The 27688-nt window shown below is 32.0% G+C and overlaps 1 pseudogene; it reads left to right on the forward strand.

The window, feature by feature from the left end:
* The window catches only part of LOC109449040 (dysbindin), a 185231-nt pseudogene extending 173494 nt beyond the window's left edge, over positions 1 to 11737 (forward strand).
* The last annotated feature ends 15951 nt before the right edge of the window (positions 11738 to 27688 follow it).

A 27688-nucleotide genomic window follows, 5' to 3' on the forward strand; every position in this document is an offset into this window, starting at 1 on the left:
TGGTGTAATGTGCTTTTTGTCATATAGATATTTTTTTAAACCTCTATAAATACACATTTGTTACTGATATTATTTAAACTTGCAACTTTATTATACAAAAATGAGAATACATGATTTTAAATAGCTTTAATTCTTTTTATGTTTGGATACCATGAACTGAGGCAGAGCTAACAGATGAAGAATTGGTGTTTGGGAAACTCTGCAGGTGAAAAATAAGGCAATCCTAGAAGAAAACCCAAACATTGCAATGTTGCACACAAGTAAGAAAAAAGAATCATGGTATACTACTTTTGGTAATATTCCATGAAAGTAATTACAGACTCAATCAGAAAGTGTGATATAGCTAAAGAGTAAACTGAGAGAGAGCAGTTTATTGTGTTAGGATAAGGAAGCTAAATGTTCATCTTTAATTGACAGATCACAAACATCTGTATAAAATTATTATCTAGAACTATCAAGATAAATACCAGAATAAATAAATAACAATTCAAAATTGTGCCTTGTCACAGTAGAACTGGGAATGCAGACAGATGAGATGAGAATATTTTTCTTTTAAGTATTATATTGCGAAATGTGATACATAGCAATTGTAATTGTGATATATAAAATATATATTACACAATATTTATCATCTATCTATGACTTCAATGAAAATAAAGTTAGTATAGATTTACCTAGTCAGTCATTTTCCAACACTACTAGTTGCTACTAGTAGTATCAAAAAACAGTTCAATTTGATGTTAGCAGCATTTTTTGGATTCAGCGACTTTGGTTGATTACTTCTAAGTTCAACCATGACTTACTTTCTTAGCATACCTGTCGATCTTAACATTATCAGTTTTGATAGTCTCTTTCTGTTTCATTTCAGTCACAGACTTCAGTGAATCACAAGAAAGTGTTAAACAGAAAAGGATAGGGTATCTCTCAAGTACAGTCGCTGAACAACTTAAAGAATAACTTTGCTGTAAAAGCGTATTAATATCAAAACAACCTTGAAAAACATGGGTTATTTCTTAAGTGATACTCCACGCTATTTAAATAACTGAAGGAAAAAGTGGTACAAATTGCTTTCTGTAAAAAATAACATCACTGGAAAGTTTATAGTAGTCATTTCCTGTGAAAATACTATGAATTAAATTGTATATTGTAATTAATTAATCATACTGGAAAATCATTATCAATAGTAGATATGCCCTCATATCAGGAACATTTCATTCACATAAAGAGCACAAATATAAATCAGTCTATATTCATGAAACACATATATAAATCAGTCTACATTAAAGTTAGTGATTACAATGCAAAAGCTTTTTTTCTGATCTAGTGTCTAAATCCTTTCAGCAAATAACAAGAACTCATGAAGTTGTAATATAAATGGAATTGATATGCACAATTTAAAGGCAAGCACAATTTGATAATCATTATCTAAGTAGACAAAATGAAAAGGTCTCAAATGATTTTACTGCAAATCATTACCAAAATATTATACTAAAACAAGCGATAAGTACTCTTGTGAGCTGAATAAAGAAGAAAATTGATCCCTTGCATCTAAAGGAAACAATGAAAGAAAAATATCTTAGAGAAAGACAGAATGGATCCTATTTTGCTTATGCTTCTGAAATTTGCCAGGTTAAATAAACTTATCTAGTGATAAAACATGTGTAGGATGCATTTGAATAATGCACTTAGGTACCTCAGTGCTCCCTTCCTGAGATTTCCATACAATTGGCATTTTCAAATTAGGAGTTGACTACTTTATCTACACACCAAAGTGCTAACTTCTTAGATATTAAAAGAACAAAAAAGACAACATTGAACTATGTCAAAACTCTAACAGAAACATACATATATAAAGAAGACTCCTTGGCCCTATATAAGGAGATGATCATTATGTTTCAATATTTTACAGACTTTCCATAGAAGGTATCCTCAGATACTGAATTGTTACGTATTTTAACTTGAGAATGTTGTGTACATATACATGTTTAAATCCAATTATTTCATTCATATCTGTACCTAGTCCTAGGTATGTTCACTTAATTTACCAAAGTAAAATCATGATATTTAAGAGAAACCAAATATTCTATAAGTTTAAAAATAATTTACTAAAGAGAACAGTCAAGTATGGTAATGGAGAGGATACTAAAATTTTTGTCATTAAAACTGAGGATTCTTCCATATTAGCATCCAAAAATAAAGCATTTTTACCAAGTACGCCAGTAAACAAATAGCCTTGGAATATCCAAGAAGTGTAAACATGCATTGAGAGAAACGGGGGCTGTGAGACTTCCACATCTTAGCCACCATAGATCAAAGATAAAAGTCTTCAAAGCATTTCTTTACCCTGAAGATCATGAGTATCTCAGACATTTGAATTTCCATGTAAAAGACCTCATTAAGAAACTGCTTGATGTAGAGAGAAAAGGATAATTAGGAAATGTGAAGAACAGAGAAGTTGATGTTAAAGATATTGGTAGTTTCATTCTGTGGACTGGGAAGCAGTCCTTTAGAGAAAACTGAAAATATTCCATAGTGTTGAAGGTACTGAAACACTGGAGAAATCTCTATGTTTGACTTTTCCCTTGAATGATGGCAACAAGGCCTTACCTGAGCTTCCAGAAGAGCTGGAAATTGTGAAGAATTTCTGAGAACAGAATTCACATCTACAAGAAACAGGAAGAGTTGAGCTTACCTGGAGAAACAAACGGAGAATATGCGAACTGGAAAAAACATGCATGAGGATATGTCAACACTCACATATACCTATGTATAATAAAGAGATTGGAGAGCAGGAGAGATACATGATTATGCCATGATTTAAGCAAATGAATGTAACTGGAAATCTAGGGCATCATGAGAAATTTTTAAAATTTTGTTTGGTTTTAGATTTTATACAGATTTTATTGTTGGTTCCTTTGTGTAGCTATGTTTATATGATTTCATTTTATATGTTTGAACTAAACATGTTTACCATAGGAAGTGCTTAGTGAAATCATTCAGTCTATTCAGAAGCAAAATGATATCAGAAAGAAACTTAGATCTTCAAAAGAAGGAACAAAAGTATTAAAATAGCAAATATCTATATATTTAAAAATACTATTTTTTAATGTCTTAAATGCATACTGTTGTCTAAAGCAAAAATAGTTGTCATCATTTTTATAGTATATAGATGCATTACATATAAGAATTTTAATGTAAAGTATGTTGTGATGGGGGTTATATATCTATATTATTGTAGATTCAGGATCATAGCTGAAGTGGCACAATGTTAACTCTAAATAGGATGTGAAAAGTTAAGGCTGTCATTATCTTCCATTTCAAGGATGAAAATAATACAAATGAGCACTTACCTAAGCAGTCATTATATAAATTAAAGTGGATCTAGAAATGGGTAAATAATCTAAGGTAGGAGGCAGAGAGAGAGAGCGAGAGGGAGGAAAACTGAAAATAACATTAAAATACTAAATTCAGTCATACTGATAATCATTCAAGACGTGAACTGAAAATTAAAAAGCATTGTTGAAGATTTTAAATTAATTTTAATTTCAATTAATCTTTAGAAAAAACAAACTTATTTTATATTAATATAAGACTCAATTATATTTAAATGTTTAATCTCTGCAAATTAATAAATAAATTAAGTACTATCCCAATCAAAATCCCATCAGAATTCAGTAGAAATTGAATGCCATTTTTAAGTTTTCTTAGTCTTTAATACTTTTTAAATTAAATTTATTGGGGTGACATTGGTTAGTAAAATTACATAAGTTTCAAGTGTACAATTCTGTAATACATCATCTATGTATCACATTGTGGACTCACCACCCAGAGTCAGTTCTCCTTCCATCACGATATATTTGAGCCCCTTTACCCTCTTGTACCACACAACCTCTCCTCTCCCACCCTGTACCCTCTGGTAACCACTAAACTGTTGTCTGTGTCTGTGAGTTTTTGTTTCTTTATTGGATATTGGTTTGTCTTGTTCCTTTGTTGCTTTCAGTTTTATATCCCACATATGGTTCTCGACTTTTTCTCAACTTAATCTCAAGGTCATCCATGTTGTTGCAAATGGTAGTATTTCACCTTTTCTTATGGCAGAATAGTATTCCATTGTGTATATGTACCACATCTTCTTTATCCAATCATCTATCGAAGGTCACTTCAGTTTCCATGTCTTGGCCACTGTAAATAATGCTGCAATGGACATCGGAGTACATGTAACTTTACAGATAAATGTCTCCAGATTTTTGGGGTAGATTCCCAAGATAGGGATTGGGGGGTCATATGGTAATTCTATTGTTAATGTTTTGAGGAACCTCCACAATGCCTTTCATAGCAGCTGCACCAATCTAGATTCCTACCAACAGTGTATGAAGTTTCCTTTTTCTCCATAGCCTCTCCAACACTTGTTATTATTTGTCTTGTTGATGGTAGCCATTCTAACAGGTGTGAGGTGTGAGGTAATATCTCATTGTGGTTTTTATTTGCATTACCCTAATAGCTAGCGAAGTTGAACATTCTTTCATATATCCATTGACCGTTTGTATGCTTTCTTGGGAGAAGTTTCTGTTTGCGCCCTCTGGCCATTTTTTGTCTTTTTGTTGTTGAGTTGTATGAGTTCCTTATATATTTTGTATATTAGCACCTTATCGGAGGTGTTGTCTGCAAATGTCTTCTCCCATTTGGTTGGTTGTCTCTCTTGTTTTGATGATGTTATCTTTTGCTGTGAAGAAGATTTTTATTTTGATGTATGAGGTCAAAATTAAATTCACAAACTTATCCTAGAAAAAGTGCTACATACCTCACTGCTGAATATCACTATGGTCACCTTCAAAGTACTCCTCTTCGGAAGCTATACACTGATGCCAGTGCCTAGTCTACCCTTCAAAGCAATTGTGGAACTCTTTTTCTGGAATGGCCATCAGAGCTGTTGTCATATTACCTTTGATGTCCTGAATGTCATCAAAACGTCTTCCTTTCAATATTTCTTTTTTCTTTGGGTAAAGAAAGAAGTCACTGGGGGCCAGATCAGGTGAATAGGGAGGGTGTTCCAACACAATTATTTATTTACTGACCAATAACTCACTCACAGATAGCACCATGTGAGCTGGTGCATTGTTTTGATGCAAGAGCCATGAAGTGTTGATGAAAAGCTCAGATCGTCTAATTATTTCATGCCGCCTTTTCAGCACTTCCAAATAGTAAACTTGGTTAACTGTTTGTCTAGTCGGTACAAATTCATAACGAATAATCCCTCTGATATCAAAAAAGATTAGCTACATGGTTGCAACAAATTGGTGAATTGTCAGACCTCTGTGTGTGTGTGTGTGTGTGTGTGTGTGTGTGTGTGTATAAAAGTATATACATACTAAATGTTTAGTGTTAAAAATCCACAAGAGAAACATAAAATCCATAACAAACTTAGCATTTCATTTTATTTAAAAATTAAGCTATGGTGGAGTTAGTTTTGAGTTGAGAATTTTCCTTTGGCAATAGCTGATGTGAGGATAAACTGTGGAATAGAGTGTGGAATGAAGGGAGGGACCACATGGATGATATCTAAGGGCTACAGAGGCTGGGGAACTACTTGTCAACCTCAAGACCTTAAGATCCCTTGAGGGGACTTGACCTGCAGCCTCTAGAGGGAAGCCTTTTTTTTTCACCTTTGGCAGGCCATGTGATTTTGTTTTAACTTTGTGAACTAGAAAGGAATAGCATAGGTATGTAATCTCTATAAGAAAAATATTTTTAAAAAGTAACATTAAAATAGCAACATGATCATATCTGAACAATTTTTTTTTAATTTATTGGGGTGACAATTGTTAGTAAAATTACATAGAATTTCAGGTGTACAATTCTGTATTACATCATCTATAAATCCCATTGTGTGTTCACCACCCAGAGTCAGTTCTCCTTCCATCACCATATATTTGATCCCCCTTACCCTCATCTCCCACCCCCCACCCCCCTTACCCTCTGGTAACCACTAAACTATTGTCTGTGTCTATGAGTTTCTGTTTCTCATTTGTTTGTCTTGTTCTTTTGTTGTTTTTGGTTTATATACCACATAGCAGTGAAATCACATGGTTCTCTGCTTTTTCTGTCTGACTTATTTCACTCAGCATTACATTCTCAAGATCCATCCATGTTGTCACAAATGTTCCTATATCACCTTTTGTTACCACCGAATAGTATTCCATTGTGTATATATACCACAACTTCTTTATCCATTCATCTATCGAAGGACATTTTGGTTGTTTCCATGTCTTGGCCACCGTAAACAAAGCTGCAATGAACATTGGAGCACACGTGTCTTTATCTCTAAATGTTTTCAGATTTTTTGGGTAGATACCCAGGAGAGGGATTGCTGGGTCATATGGTAATTCTATTCGTAATTTTTTGAGGAACCTCCACACTGCCTTCCATAACGGCTGCACCAGTCTGCATTCCCACCAACAGTGTATGAGGGTTCCTTTTTCTCCACAACCTCTCCAACACTTGTTACTATTTGTCTTGTTGATGATAGCCATTCTGACTGGGGTGAGGTGATATCTCATTGTGGTTTTGATTTGCATTTCTCTGATGATTAGTGATGTTGAGCATTTTTTCATATGTCTATTTGCCATTTGTATGTCCTCTTTGGAGAAATGTCTCTTCAAGTCCTCTGCCCATTTTTCAATTGGGTTGTTTGTTTTTTTGTTGTTGAGTTGCATGAGTTCCTTGTATATTCTGGATATTAGCCCCTTATCGGAGGCACTGTTTGCAAAAATCTTCTCCCATTCAGTTGGTGGCCTCTTTATTTTGTCAATGGTTTCTTTTGCTGTGCAGAAGCTTTTAAGTTTCATATAGTCCCATTCGTTTATTTTAGCTTTTGCCTCCATTGCCTTTGGAGTCAAATTCATAAAATGCTCTTTGAACCCAAGGTCCATAAGTTTAGTACCTATGTTTTCTTCTATGCAGTTTATTGTGTCAGGTCTTATGCTTAAGTCTTTGATCCATTTTGAATTAACTTTGGTACATGGTGACAAATAGCAGTCCAGTTTCATTCTTTTGCACGTGGCTATCCAATTCTCCCAGCACCATTTATTGAAGAGGCTGTCTTTGCTCCATTGTATGTTTTTAGCTTCTTTGTCAAAAATTATCTGTCCATATTTATGTGGTTTTATTTCTGGGTTCTCAATTCTATTCCATTGGTCTATGTGTCTGTTTTTCTGCCAATACCATGCTGTTTTGATTATTGTAGCCCTGTAGTACAAGCCAAAGTCAGGAAGTGTGATACCTCCATTATTGTTCCTTTTTCTTAAGATTGCTTTGGCTATTCGGGGTCTTTTGTGGTTCCAAACAAATCTGATGATTTTTTTGTTCTATTTCTTTAAAAAATGCTATTGGGATTTTGATAGGGATTGCATTAAATCTGTATATTGCTTTAGGTAATATGGCCATTTTAACTATGTTGATTCTTCCAATCCATGAGCATGGAATGTCTTTCCATTTCTTTCTGTCTTCTTCAATTTCTTTAAAAAATGTTTTATAGATTTCAGCATATAGGTCTTTCACATCCTTGGTTAAGTTAATTCCTAGGTATTTTATTCTTTTTGCTGCAATTGCAAAAGGAATTGTTTTTATATTTCTTTTCTGAGATTTCATTGTTAGTATATAGGAAGGCAATGGACTTTTGTGCATTGATTTTGTAGCCGCAACTTTACTGTATTCGTTGATTGTTTCTAATAGCTTTTTGGTGGAGTCTTTAGGGTTTTCTATATATAGCATCATGTCATCTGCAAAGAGTGATAATTTAACTTCTTCATTCCCAATTTGGATGCCTTTTATTTCTTTCTCTTGCCTGATTGCTCTGGCAAGGACTTCCAACACTATGTTGAAAAGCAGAGGTGATAGGGGACAGCCCTGTCGTGTTCCTGAACGTAGAGCAAAGGGCTTCAGTTTTTCTCCATTAATTATGAGATTAGCAGAGGGCTTGTCATATATGGCCTTTATCATGTTGAGGTATTTTCCTTCTATACGTATTTTATTAAGTGTTTTAATCATAAATGGATGTTGTATCTTGTCAAATGCTTTTTCTGCATCAATTGATATAATCATATGGTTTTTGTCCTTTATTTTGTTTATGTGATGTATCACATTGATGGATTTGCGGATGTTGAATCATCCTTGTGCCCCTGGGATGAACCCCACTTGGTTGTGATGAATAATCTTTCCAATGCATTGTTGTATTCGATTTGCTAGAATTTTATTTAGGATTTTTGCATCTGTATTCATCAGAGATATTGGTCTGTAGTTTTCTTTTTTTGTGCTGTCCTTACCAGGTTTTGGTATCAGGGTAATGTTGGCCTCATAAAATGAGTTAAGGAGTACTGTCTCTTCTTCAATTTTTTGGAAGAGTTTGAGCAGGATTGGTATTTGATCCTCTTTGAAGGTTTGGTAGAATTCACTAGTGAAGCCATCTGGTCCCGGACTTTTGCTTTTGGGAAGGTTTTGGATGACTGATTCAATTTCGTTACTGGTGATAGGTCTGTTTAGATTTTCCAGTTCTTCTTGGACCTGAACAAAATTTTAAAAATCTCTTACTACTATCAAATATTCACTCAGTATTTAAATTTTCAATTTCTGATAACATTTTTGAATCATAATCCAAATAAGATCTTCCCATTACTTGCTATATCTCTAAAGTCTTTTTGATGTGCGGCTTCCACCCCTCCCTCTCTCTCTTTTTCCCCCTTACATTTAATTTCTTGAGAACATACATTTACCTGTCCTGAGAGTTTTCCCCTATGTAGATATTACTGATTGCATCCCCATCGTATACTTTAGTAAGATCCTCTGTTATCTTTACATGATGTAAATTATTACTTAGATCTAGAGGATGTTTTTCTTTTAGACTATTATATAAGGGCTACTCTGTTCTTCCATGAAGAAAGTTATACTGTCTCTTATTTTGTCACATTAATAACCACTGCTGCTCTATTATTAGGTATAAGTAAATAATGACATTTTAATTCTATCGTTCCTTTTAAGTTATTAACTAGAATATTTCTATAAAATTAATCTTATTTGCTAAATGTCTCAGATTACACACACACACACACACACACATAAATTTCTTACTAAATATTTTGATTCAGTCTATACTTCAGGGATTAGTGTCTTATATTTTCATTTCATTAATTTTGTCAATTGTTTTTTTTCTCTTATTCTGCCTCCCCCCAACTCCCACTCCAGTTCAAGCCATTGTTTCTTGGTCTAGTTGAGTAGGACAGAGCTCCCTAGCCCATGCTGGCATTATGAGCCTTATGCTCCACCTGGCTGAGGCAGTCAGTGGCCGTTGGTCAGCTGCTCACAGCAGCTCATGGCAGCTCTCCCCAGCTGCCTGCCGCTCACCACAGCACTCAGCAGCCTACACTAACCTCCCGTTGCTCATGGCAGCCTAGCTCCAGGGAGAGCTGTTGCTCACAATCTTAGCTGTAGAGGGCACAGCTCTCTGGCCCATACGGGAATTGAACCCGCAACCTTGGCATTAGGAGCACAGCGCTCCAACCACCTAAGCCACCAGGCCGGCCCCAATTTTGTCAAATCTTATCATCTTCTTTTTATTTGTCCATTTGTAGTCAGGGTCTTTATATTTCTGATTTGTGGTATTATTTCTATTCTGCAAATGCTTGGTTAATTTTATTTGATTCATATCAGAATGGTGTTTATACTTTTGTTTCTTAGCTTTGTTTTGAGAACTTTTTCTGGTTAAAAATATAATTTTCATGTTTTCTTTTATTCTTGTGTTACCTTCATTGGTTCAACGTTCACAGTTTGTTGTTTTTTATTATTGTGTTGATTTTTCTGGGACTAGCAATAGAAAGATTCTAGAGAGGTGAGGTTCGGTGGCTTCCTTCATTTCTTAGTTCAGGCAACCTTAGTTCTTAGCAACCTTTCCTGTTGCTACAGCGATTTCTTCAACAAGTAGAAATTAATGGAATCTCTTCTGGTCTAACATTTTATGATTTTTGTCTATTTTCTAATTCCAGTATGGCTTTGATTTTCAGCTACTTCTTTATTGCTCTTTACCACTGAGCTTCCTAGGAGCTCATTTTCAAGGATCCTCCATTGCCTCCATAATTGATGCTTGCCTGACACTGCCATCTTTGGTACCACATTTTTGAAGTACATTCTGTTTAACTCCCTAGTAAATGTTCTGTATACTTTCTTATACTGGTGCAGAACCTTTACTTGTGAAGATGGATATTATTAGATGTTATCTGTGGTCATCCCCACTAGGACCCTAGAGCACTCTTCTGTGTGCATCACAGTTGCCAATGACTCTGCATTCAAGTGTGAGTGCCATTTAAGTACAGGCATTAAACACACTCTGTGGTCTTGTGTAGTTATTTACCATTCAAGTAAACTGAAGTGTACAGAATTCTCTCTGTCCTAATTGTGCTGTTGGTATTACTTATGGGTTAATTTGTTATCTAACTTTATTGATCTGCATGTTCTTTTTTCCCTTGGAGGATGTGCAGAGATTCAAATTTAAAAAGCTCCCACTATCCTTGAGGTACTTGGAAATTGTATATAAAAATAGTTTGAATGGAACAGAGGTGCCTTAGTTAAGAAAGAAATTTAAATTACAAAGGCCTCCAGAGAAGGAAGACAATTATAATTTACAAAGCAAAGCTTTTATTGCTAGAATAATTATTTTTCTTATTCAAATGACTTTGAATAGGCAGAATATGAAAATGAGAGTGTTCTAAGTGACATAGGCAATAATGCCCTGGAATCTAAGCATGATAAAACTAAAGAAGACAAAGACAACTGGGAATGCTTTATTTTATCAAAAAGCTGAAGTTGAATGAGTTAAAATGTCTCATTACTTTAAAAAAGAATTTTAAAATGCATTATTGAGATTGGATACTATTTAAGGATTAATGAAATCAGATACAAATATTTAGAGTTAACGTATAGCAATCTTCCTATAATCCCACTTAAGTAGTAAAATTCAAAAAGCTTTTCAAGGACTGGAGAAATTGGCACAAGAATAGTCCATACTTCTTAAAGGACTCTACTGGACAGAATTACTTAGCAGGTATGGAGATACATGGGCTGCACTTTGCAGAAGAGCCAAGGAATGTGCAGTGCTGGAGGGCGGGTGGCTAATGAAGTGGTTATGCTTTCAGCTGGTGGGAGGAAAAGAGGCAAGGCTAATAGAGTTACAGGAGCAGCTTCAGCAGCTGTGAGCTTCAGCAGCAAGTTTAGGATCTGTGACAGCAAACCATGGCAGCAAACTTGACTTATTTAGAGGTTAGTTTTGAGGAGTTAGAAAACCACTTGCTGAATCTAGAGGATTTTTGTGGACAGTGTGAATTAGGAAACTACAAACATAGGCAGTCGCAACAACTGGAAAGTTACAAGAAAAATAAAGAGGAAGGAACGTGAAAACTCAAAAGCTTAACTCCGAATACAGAGCACACCCAGAAGGTTTCGGAAATGGAACCTATCCAGCAAATGAAGCTGAATAAGAGGCAGAATATATTTAAGGAAGCCTTCTAGCAGGTCATGGAACAATACCTTTCCACGTTTCCTGCAGATAGTAGAAAGGCAAGGCAAGTTGGGAAGAGGGCCTGTGGCAGAAGGGACTCTCCGTGAGTGTGCGGAGATGGTATCCTGCTACATCCCCCAGAGTGCAGCATGGGATAAAGTCCCCAGAAGTCCTGTTCAATTATTAGGCCATTAAAATTAAAGTGGATGCATCAGGCTATATTTGTCTTCCATTGTTTTTTGCCTCTTTCTATAGTTACAGGCTTTACTTGAAGATATTAGAAAATGTGGGATATGTAAAAAAATAAAATAAAATAATAATCAAGACAAAATAAACCACCCATAATTCTACAGCGCAGAATAATCTCTATTACTATTTTAATGTGGTTCTTTCCAGTATGGACGTGTGTGAGTCTATTTGAGAATCTGCTTATATAATTGGTATGAAACTGTAATATAAATGTCTTTATATCTAACCTTTCTTAATGTTGTATTGGGATCATTTCTCTAATATTATTAAAAATTCTTTGAAAGGCTAAAAATACGATTATGTAATTTTCATCTCTCTCTGAAATGTTTTCTTTATTTTGATATAATTTTTGATTGAATTTAGCTATTAATTAACATGTTAGACTATGTTCATATTAGAACATTTGTTCAGCATTTTTACTTATTCTTTATTTGGTGTTTAATGTTTCTAATTTTTGAAATATTTAAATATTTAGCTTCATTTTAATTAAATATTTATAATTAATATAAGAATCATTTTATAAATTCTAAATAACATTTATGTGAAAAAATATGAATGTTATTGTACTATTTAAAGACACAAACCTTAAATTATTCATTTAAATATAAATAAATAGAAATTCCAAATAAAATTTTCAGTATAGCACAATTATGAATTTGATATTCCAAGAATGATATACCTAAAAACGTGTTTTATTATTTTCTCCAGCATTCAAATCAATAAGTAGGACATATAAGCTCTAACTGTAAATAGTACATGACACGGAAAATTCAATTATTCTAACAAAATTTAGAAAAAAATTAGAATATATAGTAATTTTAAGTGTAAAAAACACATAAGAAATCACAATAAATGTGAATGTTGAATTTCAAAATTTGAAGTAGAAATTTCTATATTTTTATATAAAGTAAATAAGTGATGAATAATCAAAATACTCACATATATCTGAAATAACCATATATTAAATATCTGAAATAACCACATATTATAACATTAGAGATTTGCAAATGATAAAAATTTAATTTTTTTCAAAGCCAGCAAAACTAATGTGATAATTGATTGAATCAATCCTCATGTTTCAATAGTAGAAATTTTATTGGTTGTAGCCATAGATGTTATTAGGGAAAATAAAACTAGTCACTGTAATTTAAAAAAATCTAAATCACAATGGCTCATAACAGCAAAGTTTTTTATTATCTCTCAAATAAAAATTCAATATTGGTCTCAGATTATACATACATATATATATATATAGATATATATCTATATATCTATATCTATATCTATATCTATATCTATATCTATATATATATATCTGCAGGACATTTATCTCCACACAAGCCATTCAATAACTAAATACTATCACCTAGAGCACAGAAATGTCCCATGTATCATCCTGCGATATACAAATGGGGAAAAAAGGAAAACATGGAATGCTCTGTGAGACGTCTTATAGCCCAATCATAGCAGGAGTGTATTCCATAGTCCATAATTTAGTACTATGGCTCAACCTCACTTAAAAAAGGAATAGAAAATATATTCTAACTATATTCCCAGAAGAAATGGGACATTGGGTTTTAATGAGAACAGAGCAATCTCTTACAAAATCTAACATTTTGCTCACCACGTATATATTTTACTCCCATTTTCTTACTTAGAATGTATTTAACCACTTGTTAATTAAGGCACCCCACAATTTCATCCAATTCCTGAATCTAATTTAAATTTAAGGATCTCAAGAGGATATACAATCCTGCCTGTCAGATGGCAAAGTAGACCCTTGTGGTTAGCCAACGTGAAAACTAGAAAGTTTTCTATGCACCACCACTCCTAAACAATCAAGTTACAATCATGGAGGAAGGAGAGAGAGAGAGCCAAAGAAAAATGACCATAATGGAAGAATAAAACTAGGAGATCAAAGCAGTAACAGTTCACTAGCAATTCTAAAATCTGCTGTCATTAGGGCAATTTCATATAATGATCTGATTCTACTCTCTGGGAGGAACTGCTATTTCTATTTTTCTCTTTAGTTCTTGATTATCTACTTGGATGTTATAACTCATGCACTAACTTCTCTCACTATATATAAAATGGAGTATGATAAGTATATACCCTCATTGCTTACTGGGCAGCCTCCACAGGCTGCTCAGCAATTGCTCTAAGATGAACTGAAGAGTCGCAGAATGATTTAGACCAGGCTTATGCCCTCCTTAATAATTCAATTCTCTCTATATTTAAATCTAAAAAAATAAAACCTAATCTGATTGTTGCTGTAGGGTATTAATACATTTTAGTGAGCTTATACCATTCAAAAACCTTTTCAAACTTCTCTCTTACAATTATTCACTAATTTTAAGGCAAATATACATATTTAATGTAGCTATTTTTTCCTACCAAGTTCAAGTATATATTCTAATTTTAGCTTTCACATTTAGGATTATGATCTATTTTGAGTTAATATTTTGTATGATGCAAGACAGTAATCAACATCCTGTTATTCTATATAAATATATTATGGACCCTGAAACGTTTATTGAAAAGGCAATCCATTTCCCCACTAAATTGTAGTAATGTCTTTCATAAATAAGGTTATTATATATGTGTAAGTATGTGTCTTAATTTTATTTGTTTTATTTTCTGTTTGTATAAATTTCACCACATCTAGAATTGGTGTTCACAAAACAAAATGTGGTTAAGTATTTTCCATGTAAATTTTAGAAACACCATGTCAACTCCAGTAAAACTCTGATCTTATTTTAATTAAAATTGTTTTCCTTATAGATCTATTTGGGAAGAAATAAAATGTTAACAATATTCAGACTGCAATCCATCTTCTAATGCATGATGATCATGTTATATTATTTAATTGATTTTGGGCTTTTTAAATTTCTCTCAGCAGTGATTTATAATTTTTAGTGTCAAGCTCTTGTTTTTTTAGATGTATTATTATGTATGTAATGTGTATGGTAATATTTAAAATTGTTTGTCCTTTAGTTGTTGTTTGTTACTACTATATAGAAATGCAATCAATTTTGTCTTTAACCCTATTTCTAGCAATAGTTCAAAATAAATTTCTTAATTAATTACTTTCCAATATCTGTAGATTTCCTTTACAGTAATTAACTAGTATTTTGGGAATAAATGTTAAATCATACATTTTCACCTTTTCTCATTTTTAATATGTCATATTTTCTGTATTTTCTAATATCATCTGATTCCCTTTGTCCCATATTCTATTTTTAAATGTGTTGATTAGTTGTCAACATTTACAAATTTCTAGATAATTTTCTGTTGATTTCCAGTGTAATTTCATTTTATTTAGGGAAAATCCTTTCTTTATCTCATGGTTTTAAATGTTTCAGACTTCCTTTATGGCCTATCATGTTATATTTTTAGAATGTGAACCATATTCACTCAAGAAAAATGTTAAAATTAGGCTAGAAATACTTTCCTTAGCTGGATATCTATTAAAGAACCACAAAATATATATAGTTTTTTAATAGAGAATTAATTGAAAGCAATCACATTAAATTAAAAAAATAAGATGCTACTACTTCTTGTTAGTATTCAACAGTTAGAAGCTCCAGGATTTATCAAGACAAACAAATATTGTACATATTTAAAAGGAAAAAGAAAACTTATATTTTATTATTATTTAAATACATAAATTTAATAAGAATAATTGGTAAGCTTTTTCCTAATAAGTTTAGTGCATATGACAAATGCAAAATTCACACACAAAAATCAATATGTTTTTGATATAGCAGCAATAAAAAAATGTAAAATATAATGAAAGCAGGATCTACCTTAATGTGTATGTTATTTTAAAAGTAAAATTGATCTCCATGTGCATTCATGGAAATTTTTCCCATATATATTTTTATTTAAAACAAAACAAAATGTTTAAACACAAAATAACCTAAATTGCTGAATCATTTATTTTAGGACAATCCTTTTTTTTTAAATACACATGCAATCAAAATCAAAGTCTGTAGTTCTATGTGTACATATATTTATAGAAAACACTGAAATTATGGACAACAATGAATTGTGTTTCCATCTGGGGAAGAGTGGAATTTTGGGGAGAAAGTTGATCAAAAGATACATTTGCCTCTTGGGGATTTTTAAAATGTTTATAAGAATGTGATTGTTAAATTAAAATTACTATTAAGGCATATTTCTGTATAGTTGCTTTGGTAAAATTTTCAATAGAAGGAAACGATTTTCATAATAGTTTTGAAAACATTCTGATCACTTAATAACTGGATATTTTTACAGGCCAAACTTATTCCCAGTGACTTTCATTATATTTCTCGAGCAGTCAAAAAAGGCTCACCACTCTTCGTCTTCTGCAAAATTTTTGTTCTTCATGCACATTATTTTAGTTTATCTTGAGTCCTACTCTGGCTTTCTTGGTCATCCATTTACCAATTGTTGGATTCCATAAATTTATAGCACATGCAAATACATTTTCTCTTTTTTGTTTTGTTTTTTTTGTTTCTTTAGTGTGATCCAATTCAGCAATATTTTCTATAGATTGAAATCACTGAAGGTAAATATTATGGTTATTTTGTGCAGAAAGACTCCACACCCAGGGTGTAAAATAAATATTTTAATTCTGGTTATATAATTAAACAGGAAACTGTGAACAAACATATACTGATATATTAACCTAGCTTACCTTGTCCCTACTGGGTGCCCCTAAAATGTAATCAATAAAGTTCATTATTAAAAATTTGATCAGCTGTTAAATACACATGTGTCCCTATTAGTTAAATCATCACTTAGAGTGCAATTCTTTTGTAGGTAACACATGTACCAAGATTCCTTACTGTGGTTTACTTTTTTTAAAAAACACAGATATTTAACATTTTGAAATTGGTAGGCTTTATAAAATATGTTTAATTCAACATTTTAGTTTTTCACAAAGGCAACTTAGTGATTACAGGATAAGCAACTCACGCATGATAAAAAAAAGCAAGTTAATTATATTCATGTATTTGAATTTAGTTCATATGCCTAGTACTAGTAAAATAATTACATTTTATTTATTTTTAATTATAATATGACTGGGTGTATGTTATTGTTAAAATTAAAATGTCCTAATTTTAAAAATTACTATATGGCCTACATAAATCATTAATGATCAAGGACATATTCAGGGATATACATAGCCCTACTAAACAAGACCCATTCGTCTTGAAACTCTTTGAAAAGATTCACTTGAATCAATTAAATTTATCTAAATAATGAATCTTCCCAAAATTACAGTACAACAAACCATTTACTTGTTCATAGACACGTTCTACAAAAGCCTACAGAATCTGTAACTTGTCTAATTCTGAATTTTAGAAGATTTAAAAGGAAAGACTGGATAAAAAGTACAATTCAGTAAAATCAGTTAGTGGCATACAGCAATAAATAAACTCTTGGTTTTGAGAAGCACAATCCACCAGAACTCGAGAGAGACCACACTCCTTCCAATAAATGACTCAGTACTGTCCTCATGGCTCATGGGAAAGAGTTTAGTCACAAGTCATAAATATGTATTTAATATCAATGTCATAGTATTTTCTATTGATACATTAGTACATAATAATTTATTATTGTTTATTGTTATAGCAAACCAGTACACACATATTTACATATGTCTACATATGTATATGTATATATGAACAAACAATTATATAATAGTAAAAGCCTGTAAGACTTTAGTTTGTGTTTTTTTCCTTAAAAAGCACAAAGGTCATAAGGAATCATTTTACCAATGCATAATTTATTATTTTGAGTCACTGACTTTCATAAATGCTTCTGCTAGACTTTCCAAAACTTGCGTATATATAGTTGGTGGTTCATAGCATAAAGTAAGTTCAAAACGAATCACTGTATCCTTGGAAATCATTTAATAGCATGTGTATGAAGTTGCAGTTTTATCTGAGTGTGGTTACTATTTTAAGTTGGGTGCTATTGAGCTTTTTGGGGTTTCTAGGTTGTTGAAATCATTTTTCACTGTAGCCTGAACTAGTGCAGATTGGCCTAAGAATTTTGTAACGTGAATTTCTTCCCTTCCCTCTACAACTGGATTATGAGCATGATATTCATTGTCTATTAGACAGAGTTGAATGGCAAGGTGCTTCCTACATTATCACTCTGAATCTCTGAAGTTGAATTATGGTCTAAGTAAATACGTCAATATGAATATTAGACCTTGTAGTGGTGACTAAGTTCTAATCAAGTTGTATTCTTATAAGTCAGGCATATGTGAGGGCAGATCATATATGTCTTAAATTAATGTTTTCATGTACTATTAATACTTTGGTACATAGGGGAAAAAAAAATTATATCACACTGCCCTTCAGATATGGAAGAAATGACAAAATTTAACTACAAGAGCAACAGAGTAAAGATCGTAAGGATTCCATAGTCCCTGATATTCAAAAATCACTAAATTCAGACAGATTTCTTGTGTGACAAAGAATAATAAAAAGGAATTATAACTAAATAGAGGCCAATGAGTAAAATGTCCTGGAGAACAGAAAACCAGTAGGAGGAGTGGGGGGGGGGGGGGGAGAGAGACAGAGAGAGAGAGAGAGAGAGAGAGAGAGAGAGAGAATCTATTTGGTTGTCTTATTATGATAGCAAAATCATTATCTCAGAATTCTGAAACCTAATAAATAAATGGGAAAAATCAGGTATTTAGCCTGCTTTTCATGTACAAAATTTATCTCAGGGTAACTGCATTGCTGATAAAAAACAAACAAACAAAATAGAAAGCCTCTTCTTTAGAGAAGAATTCCAGCTAATAAATGAGAAGAAATGATAAGTCACCATTTTGTAATCCCTAATGACAACAATAGATCTAAGCAACAACCGTCAATGACTGCTGAAAGCTTTAGGTGAGACATTAATGGGGATCTCTATCATTGATGAATCAGGCTGACAATACTTGTATCCACTTGTATGACTTTTCCTCAATCTATGCCATAATAAATACCACAAATTTGGCAACTTAAAACAACACAAATTTAATATCTCACAATTCTTTAAGTGAGCAGTCCAGGTTAGATTAATTAGTTTTTCTACTCCAGATATCAGAAGGCCAAAATCAAAGTGTCAACCAGCCACGGCTCTTACAGGGAGGTACTGGGAAAAACCCACTCCCACGTACATTCAGCTTGTTGACAGAATTCAGTTCCTTATAGTGGTAGGACTGAGGTCTCTTTCTTTTGCTGGCTGTCAACTGGGTGCTGCCTTTAACTCTTAGAAGCTACAATTCACAACTGATTATTAAGCACCTGATATAAACAACTTTAGGCCTATAATGAGAGAAGAGATTGTTTTCTGTTTACTAAGAGTGATAAAATGAATATCAAAATAGAATAGAATGAAAATTTTAGTAAATATCACTTAAAAGCGAAGATAAAACTTTATGAAAGTTCAGAGGAAAGAGTGTTATCTTAAGAAAGGAGTTTGTAGACTCATTTTGTTAATGGCCAGATAGTAAAAGTTTTAGGTTTTTAGAGACAAGATTGGCAAAATTGGCACTAGTACTGGTATGCAGGTACTTACATATAAACCAAACATAAAACAAAACAAACAAGAAATGTTCACAAACATTGTTAAAATTAAAAAAAAACATAATTGTGTTAGTCAGTTTGGGCTTCTGTGACAAATAGCACAGACTGGATGGCTTAAACAACAGTATTCATTTTTTCATAGTTCTGGTAACTGGAGGTGCAAGATGACGGTGCTGGCAGCTTTGCTTGCTCCTGGGGCCTCTCACCTTGACTTGCAGATAGATAGCCATTTTCTTACTATGCCCTCATCTGGCCTTTTCTCTGTGTCCACACATCCTGGGTCTCTTCCTCGCTTTCTATGGACACTAGTCCTATCAGATTAGAGCCTTATCCTGATGACCATATTTAACCTTAATTGCCTCCTTAAAGGACCTAATTCCAAATATATTGGGAGTTAGGGCTTCAACAAATAGACTTTGGGGAATACAATTCAGTACTTAATAACAATAATAATTAATAAAACTTTTGTAATACAGGTCCACTAATGAGAAGAATGGGAGTATTTGGTGGGATATAACATGTTGCTTACTTAGGATTCAAAGTTTGTATTCCCTACATCAAAATCTATTATAAAAGTCCATCTGCTAATGGTAATTTGTGTAATATTTTATGTTTTTCATCTTTAAAAAATATCTTTTCATGCAGGTAAATGATACATGTGAGTATTGAAATGTTAAATTGTCACTGTATCACTGAGATTTATAATGTAGGAAGGAAGGAAGGAAGGAAGGAAGGAAGGAAGGAAGGAGGGAGGGAGGGAGGGAGGGAGGGAGGGAGAGAAGGAGGGAGGGTGGAGGGAGGGAGGGAGGGAGGGAGGGAAGGAGGAGGAAGGGAGGGAGGGAAGGAGGAAGGAAGGAAGGAAAGAAAGAAGAAAGGAAGGAAAGAAGGAAGGATGGAAAGAAAGATGGAAGGGAGGAAAAGATAGCAGACAGACAGGCACAGGAACAGAACAGAACATGGTGTTTTTATCAAGCCATTTTCCTCCTGTCTCCTTTGCAAGCACCATTGAATCTGCATTGTTAGAACCGCTAACAGAATAATGAAAAGTGAATACATTATCTAATATAATTAAATTCCTACAAGTTAAATGGATGCTCTGACTCCAAATGTATCATAAGTATAAATTAAGGCAGGTAATATGCAATAAAATTGATTAGAGTTAGAAACTGAATTAATAGAAAGATATATTTCTAGTCAGATCCCAAATGTATCTCTATATATTGTTTCAGCCAAGTGATCATCTCCATGAATACACCTGGTTAAATGAATGTTTAAGTGTCCTTCAATTCTTTTCTTTTTATCCCAGTCCCTTTTATTTCTACGCTTAAAATATCTAACTTGTTTTTATTCTTATTTCATTTTTATTTTTTATCCACATTAGGTAAAGGTTTTTTGTTGTTGTTGTTGTTTCTATTCATCAATTTATGTTTTTCAGTCTAACTCTACTTTTCAACCTTCACAGAATTTTTTAAAAATTATATAAGTTAGAATATTTATCACAAGCACATTTGAAGTTGGGGTGATGATGAAATGAAAGAAATAATGTGGCTAAATATCTCGTGAAATGATCATTGAGGCTTGAGTTACATTAAAAGAAAATCCATCAAGAAAGGAGAGAACAGAAAATGTGCTATTTTAGGACCCAGTGTAGTCAATTTAAACTTTTAGTAAAACAAACATGTATTATACTCCAAATGTTTAATGACTAATAACTCAAAATTGTCAGAATAAAAGTAATAAAACATAATGCATGCTATTAGAACATTTTTAAAGTGCAGTTTTTGTTTTCAAAATTGCAGTCAGTTTTTTAAGAACCACATTTTTATGAAAATTTGTAACTGTCCATTGACATGATCAATAATATCATTGTTAGTTTATTGTATCACACCAATAATAAAGCAAAATTTATTTAATCAATATTGTAATGTTTGGACTTCCTGTTGGTGCCATTTTGAAAAAAAAATATAGTTAGATATTTGATAATGTTATTTTAAATGTCCCCACCTATTTAAATACATAATATTTAATACAAGAAGTATAATGAAAATGATTTTTTAACAAAGCAACTCTACTGAAGATAAGTGAAGATTATTTTACAATTCAGTGTAGCAATGGATTCCCTGAAGGTTTATTTTGTGCATTATAATAAAATTGTGAAACTACTCAGAGACAGAGTAGGAAGAAACAACTATATGTCATACTTTTTTATTTCAACAAGGACCATATAAAAGCTTCTCACCGTTGTCAACATGTATCTTTTCATGATATTTCATGAAGAACCTCTTCTCATCAGAGATAAAAAAAATTACATTATTTTGATTTACATTGTTGAAATTTTAAAATGTAGATGTTAATTGTTTTATGAAACTATGATATAAGTAATGTACAAGAGCATAATCCTTTAAAATTTGAAAGACAAATTTCCATTTCTTTAGAATAAAAACATTACAATAAATAAGAATTAAAATTAAAATACAACAGAATATAGTAAACAGTTTGACAGAAATTTACATTTCTGAAATATAAAACATAGCATTTAACAAAAAGTGTATTTATAATGTATGTACATTATGAGTCACATTTAAAGCCATTTGTCTAGATGCAGTGTGATGATTGTACTCATATCTTCTATCCATTGTTTTTCCCACGTGATCATCCAATAAATACATGGAGTGATAAAACTCAACATCTGATAAGACTTGCATGTGTCTTGAAAAACCTATTATTACAAAGTATTTGTCATTGGAAAACAGTAAAGAAAATATTAGTTTGAAAAATTGGGAAAGAATACAAGTGTCCTTTTTATAATAAGTATAATTGTATCAAATCATAAATGTATTATTTTTCTCTTACTTAATCTCCCTTCTGTAGTCAATGAAGGATATATAAATGGAAATAATACTTGATATCACAGAATTTTAGCGTATTTATTTATTGGAGGAATAATATTATTCCTTTATTTCTATGTTCAGTTGGATAAACATGCAAAACTTTCTTCATTAAACTATTTCACACTTCTAAATATATATTGTTGATAGTTTATGCTATAATTAAATAGTCATATATTTTAAAGTTCAACTCAGTATTTTATTATATTCTTTTTTATGCTAAACTGTACATGGCATACATTAAACATACCATGAAGAGTTGTTGAGTAGAAAAATGAAAACTTACATGACTTGAATTGTTCTATAAATTTTACTCTCCCATTAATTATTTAAATTTAAAAAGTTTAATATATATGAATTACTTAATTTTTCAGTGTCATTGAAGCATATTTTATTCCTATTATAAAGTAATACAAAAAAAGAAGTAACACATGGTAATTATATACAAAATTGCAGTTTATAAAAAATACACATAAATATTTTTCCACCTAAATGGAATCACTGCTAATATTTTTTAGATTTGAATTTTCAGTTGAACCCCATAGGCTTTTGACCATATATATGTGTCTCACTTTATTTTTCCTAATAAAAAATATAACTTCTAATTTTGCTGTACACAGTGCAGTTTAGTGAGTGTTATACAATGCACTCAATTCTCAGTTATGGCCCAGCTTTTAGTTTCGATCTCATTTCCCAGTAGTCTTTTCATGTATATGGTTCTCTATGTTAATTAGAAGTTATGCTTCAGTCAGTGTCAAATATTCCATAAGAAAAATTCTAAACCTAGATCCATAATATACTGTTGTGTTTCTAACATGTATGTTGTAAAGAGCTATAATTATCATTATTATGTGGAATTTCATATAATCCTGTAAAATCTAATCCCACAATGAACAGCAGTTGTTCGCTCAGAAGACTGTACATATCATGTGCTGTAGTGTAACAGTTGCTGTAGTGTAATATTCATTGAGCTCTTACTCAAATCCAGCTATATGCTAAACAGTTTACATTTTTTAAAAAATGTATAATTTAATCTTTAAAAATACCTCAATAAAGGTAGATTATTAAATTTGTATCTCAGAAAAATAGTCTGAAGCTCCTTTTATGGTTATTAAGTGATTTAATATTTTTTTTGAGGTGACAGAGCTGGTAAATAATTCTGTCCTAACTGAGAAGCATAGCCCTCCATAACTACTTGCCTATAAAATTGAGATTTCTATTCAAAGAGCTGGAGTCATATATTCATCCAACTACATATGTCATACTGCTGTAAAAAGGTTTCTCTTCCTTCAAAACTTTTTTTTAAGTAGATGTGAAAAAATGGGAATGAATTTAGAAAAGAACAGCCAAGATGATTAATGGTTCAGAAGGTAGGTATAATAAGCCAAGAGAAAGAAAGAAGATCAATAGCTAAGATAACTTATGGACTCAAATTTCTAGAAATTTGTTCTGCTTTCTAATGGCTTATTTGATTGCCAATTTCAAGTTTATGGGACTGTTATTTCGTGAAAATTGCTGATATTTACATCTATATATTTAAGAGGAGCCATTTAAGATGAGTTATTATTTAATGAAAGAAGATATTGAGTTAGATATTTACAACTATCTTGAAATTGAAAGTAAAAATTAGTGAAATAGGTAACTGACACAGTAATGTCCTGTCTATTTTTGAAGAAAATGTCAAGGGAAAAGGTTTAAAAAAATACTTGTGGTAGGCAGAACAATGACCCCTTCAAAGATGTCCACATCTTAATCATAAGAACCTGTAAATATGTTAGGTCCCAGAGAAAAAAATGGAATTAAGGTTGCAGATGGAATTAAGGTTTCAAATCAGCTGACTTTAAAATAGAGGGATAACAATGAATTATGCAGATGGGCACAATGGAATTACTAGCAAGCTTAGAATTGGAAGAGGAAGGCACAGTGGGAGGTTAGTGATGATCTGTGAAAATGATTCCACCCTACATTGAAGACTTTGAAGACAGAGGAATAGGGTTACTAACTAAGGAATGGCATGGAGACAGATTCTCCCATAGAGACTCCAGAAGGGAACATAGAACTCCAGACATCTTGGTTTTTGCCCTGTGGGACTGACACTAGACTTTTCACCTCCATAGCTTTTAGATACTAAATGGGTTTTGTTTTAAGCCATTACACTTGTAGCTTTTGTTGTTGTTGTTGTTGTTGTTGTTAGTTAGTTAGTTTTTCATAGCAGCAACATGAAACTAATACAATATTCTAGGAAAACAATATGTTCTACTGTAATGAATTTTTTGGCCATTTCAAAATAATTTAATGCTGCCATGAACATAGGGGTACATATAGCTTTATGGTAAATGTTCTCAGATTTTTTGGGTAGATACTCAGAAGAGGAATTGCTGGGTCATATGGTAATTCTATTCTTAATTTTTTGAGGAACCTTCATACTATTTTTCATAGTGGCTGTACCAATTTATGCTCACACTAGCAGGGTATGAGAGTTCATTTTTCTCCACAACGTCTCTAACACTTGTTATTACTTCTCTTGTTGATAATTTCCATTCTAACAGGTGTGAGGTAGTATTTCATTGTGGTTTAGATTTTCATTTTCCTGAGAGCTAGTAAAGTTGAGCATTTTTTCATATATCTGTTAGCCATTTGTATGTCTTCTTGAGAGAAGTGTCCAAGTCCTTGCCCATTTCTTAACTGGATTGTTAGTTTTTCATGGTTGTTGAGTTGTATGAGTACTTTATATATTTTGAATATTACTCCTTATCGGAGTTGTTGTTTGCAAATATATTCTCCCATTTGATTGGTTACCTTATTGTTTTGTTAATGGTTTCTTTTTCTGTGCAGAAGCTTTTTAGTTTGATAAAGTATCGTTCATTTATTTTTGCTTTACTTCCTTTGCCTTTGCGGTCAAATTCATTAAATTCTGCTTTCTTCTATGCAATTTATTGTTTCAGGTCTTATATTAAGATCCTTGCTCCATTTTGAGTTAATGGATATGATGACAGATAGCAGTCTAGTTTCATTCTTTTGCACATGGCTTTCCCACCACCATTTATTGAAGAGGCTTTCTTTTCTCCATTGTGATTTTAGCTCTTTTGTCAAAAATTCTGCCCTTATATATGTGGGTTTATTTCTGTGTTCTCAATTCTATTCTATAGGTCTGTGTATCTGTTTTTCCACCAATACCATGCCAGTTGATTATTGTCACTTTGTACTATAATTTGAGATGAGGGAGTGTGATATCTCTGGCCTTGTTCTTTTTTATCAGGATTAATTTTTTTTATACAGGGTCCTTTGTTATTCCATACAAATCTGATGACTTTTTGTTCTATTTCTTTAAAAAACGCCATTGGGATTTAAATGGAGATTGCATTAAATCTCTATATTGCTTTGGGTAATGTGGCCATTTTAACTATGTTGATTTTTCCAATCCATGAACAAGGAATATCTTTCCATTTATTTGTGTCTTCTTCAATTTCTTTAATAATATCTTATCAATTTCAATGTATAGTCCTTCACATCTTTCGTTAAGTTTATTCCTAGGTATTTTATTTTTGTTGTTGCAATTACAAAAAGAATTATTTTTCTTTTTTCTTTTCATTTTCTGAGATTCCATTGTTAGTATATAGGAACACAATGGATTTCTGCACATTGATTTTTTTTTATCCTGTAACTTTACTGTATTTGTTTATTGTTTCTAATAGTTTCTTTTGTAGAGTCTTTAGGGTTTTCTATGTAAACAATTATGTCATCTGCAAACAGTGACAATTTAACTTCATTCCCAATTTGGATGCCTTTTATTTCTCTCTTGACTGATTTTTCTCGCTAGCACTTGCAATACTATGATGAGTAACAATGTTGATAGGAGGCATTCTTGTCTTTTTCCTGATCTTAGAGGAAAAGCTTTTAGTTTTTCACCATTTAAGTATGATATTAGCTGAGGGTTTGTTGTATATCACCTTTATCATGTTGAGGTACTTTCTTTCTATACCCATTTTATTAAGGGTTTTAATCATAAGTGAATGTTATATCTTGTCAAATCTTTTTTCTGTGTTTTTCTTTCCCTGCATCTATTGATATGATCATATGATCTTTATCCTTTATTTTGTTTATGTGGTGTGTATATTGATCGATTTGCATGTGATGAACCATCTTTGTGCCCCTAGAATGAACCCTACATGATTGTTATGTATAATTTTTTCAATGTATTGATATATTCAATTTGTCAGTATTTTGTTTAGGATTTTTACATCTGTATTCATCAGAGATATTGGTGTGTAGTTTTCTTTTTTGATATGTTATGCTTACTAGATTTTCATATCAGGGTAATGTTATCCTCATTAAATAAATTAGGAAATATTGCCTCTTCTTCAGGTTTTTGGAAGAGTTTGAGGAGAGGTTTTTCATTATATTTGAATGTTTGGTAGAACTACCGAATGAAGCCATCTGGTCTTGGACTTTTGCTTTTGGGGGTATTTTTGATGATTGTTTCAATCTCTTTACTTTGAATCAGTCTATTAGATTTTCCAAATTTCGTCTAGGAAGGTTATATATTTCTAAGAACTTGCCCATTTTTTCTAGGTTATTGGATTTGGTGACAGTCTTTCATAGCATTCTTGTATGATACTCTGAATTTCTGTGGTATCCACCATAACTTCTCCTCTTTCATTTCTGATGTTGTTTATTTGTATCTTTTCTCTTTTTTCCTTAGTGAATCTAGCCAGGGTTTTGTCAATTTTATTAATCTTTTCAAAGAACCAGCTCATTGTTGCATTAGTATTTTTTCTATTATCTTTTTGTTCTCTATTTAATTTAGTTCTGCTCTGAATTTTACTATTACTTTCCTTCTGCTGATTTTGGGTTTCATTTATTCTTTTTCTCGTTATTTAAGATGTAATGTTAGGTTGTTTATTTGGGATTTTTCTTGCGTTTTTGAACTAGGCCTATAATGATATAAATTTTCCTATTATTACTGCTTTTGCAGTATCCCAATAATTTTGATACATTGTTTTTATTCTCATTTGTTTCTATGTATGTATTTTTTAATCTCTCCTTTTATTTCTTATTTGACCAAGTCATTTTTAGTAGCATGTTGTTTAATCTCCACATAATTTTTTTTCTATTTCCTTTTTGCAGTTAATCTGTAATTTCAAAGCACTGTGGTCAGTTATCTCAATTGATTGTTCACAGTCAGTTATAGATCTACAGTTACATTTTATTAGTTTTTTTCTTTAGTCTGCAATAGTTTCTAGTATTTTGCTAACGTGTTTACTCTTTCCTTTTATGTCCTTGAACATAATACCAAATTCCTTTTAAAATCTGCATCTAATAATAATAATATGGATTCCACATTATTCTATTTTTAAAATATTTCTGCTATTAATACTTCTCATTTATGATAGTATTGTCCTAGTATGTCTAATTACCTTTTATTGAGTGTT

The sequence above is a fragment of the Rhinolophus sinicus genome, linkage group LG01 (assembly GCF_036562045.2).
Source record: "Rhinolophus sinicus isolate RSC01 linkage group LG01, ASM3656204v1, whole genome shotgun sequence".
Lineage (NCBI taxonomy): Eukaryota > Metazoa > Chordata > Mammalia > Chiroptera > Rhinolophidae > Rhinolophus > Rhinolophus sinicus.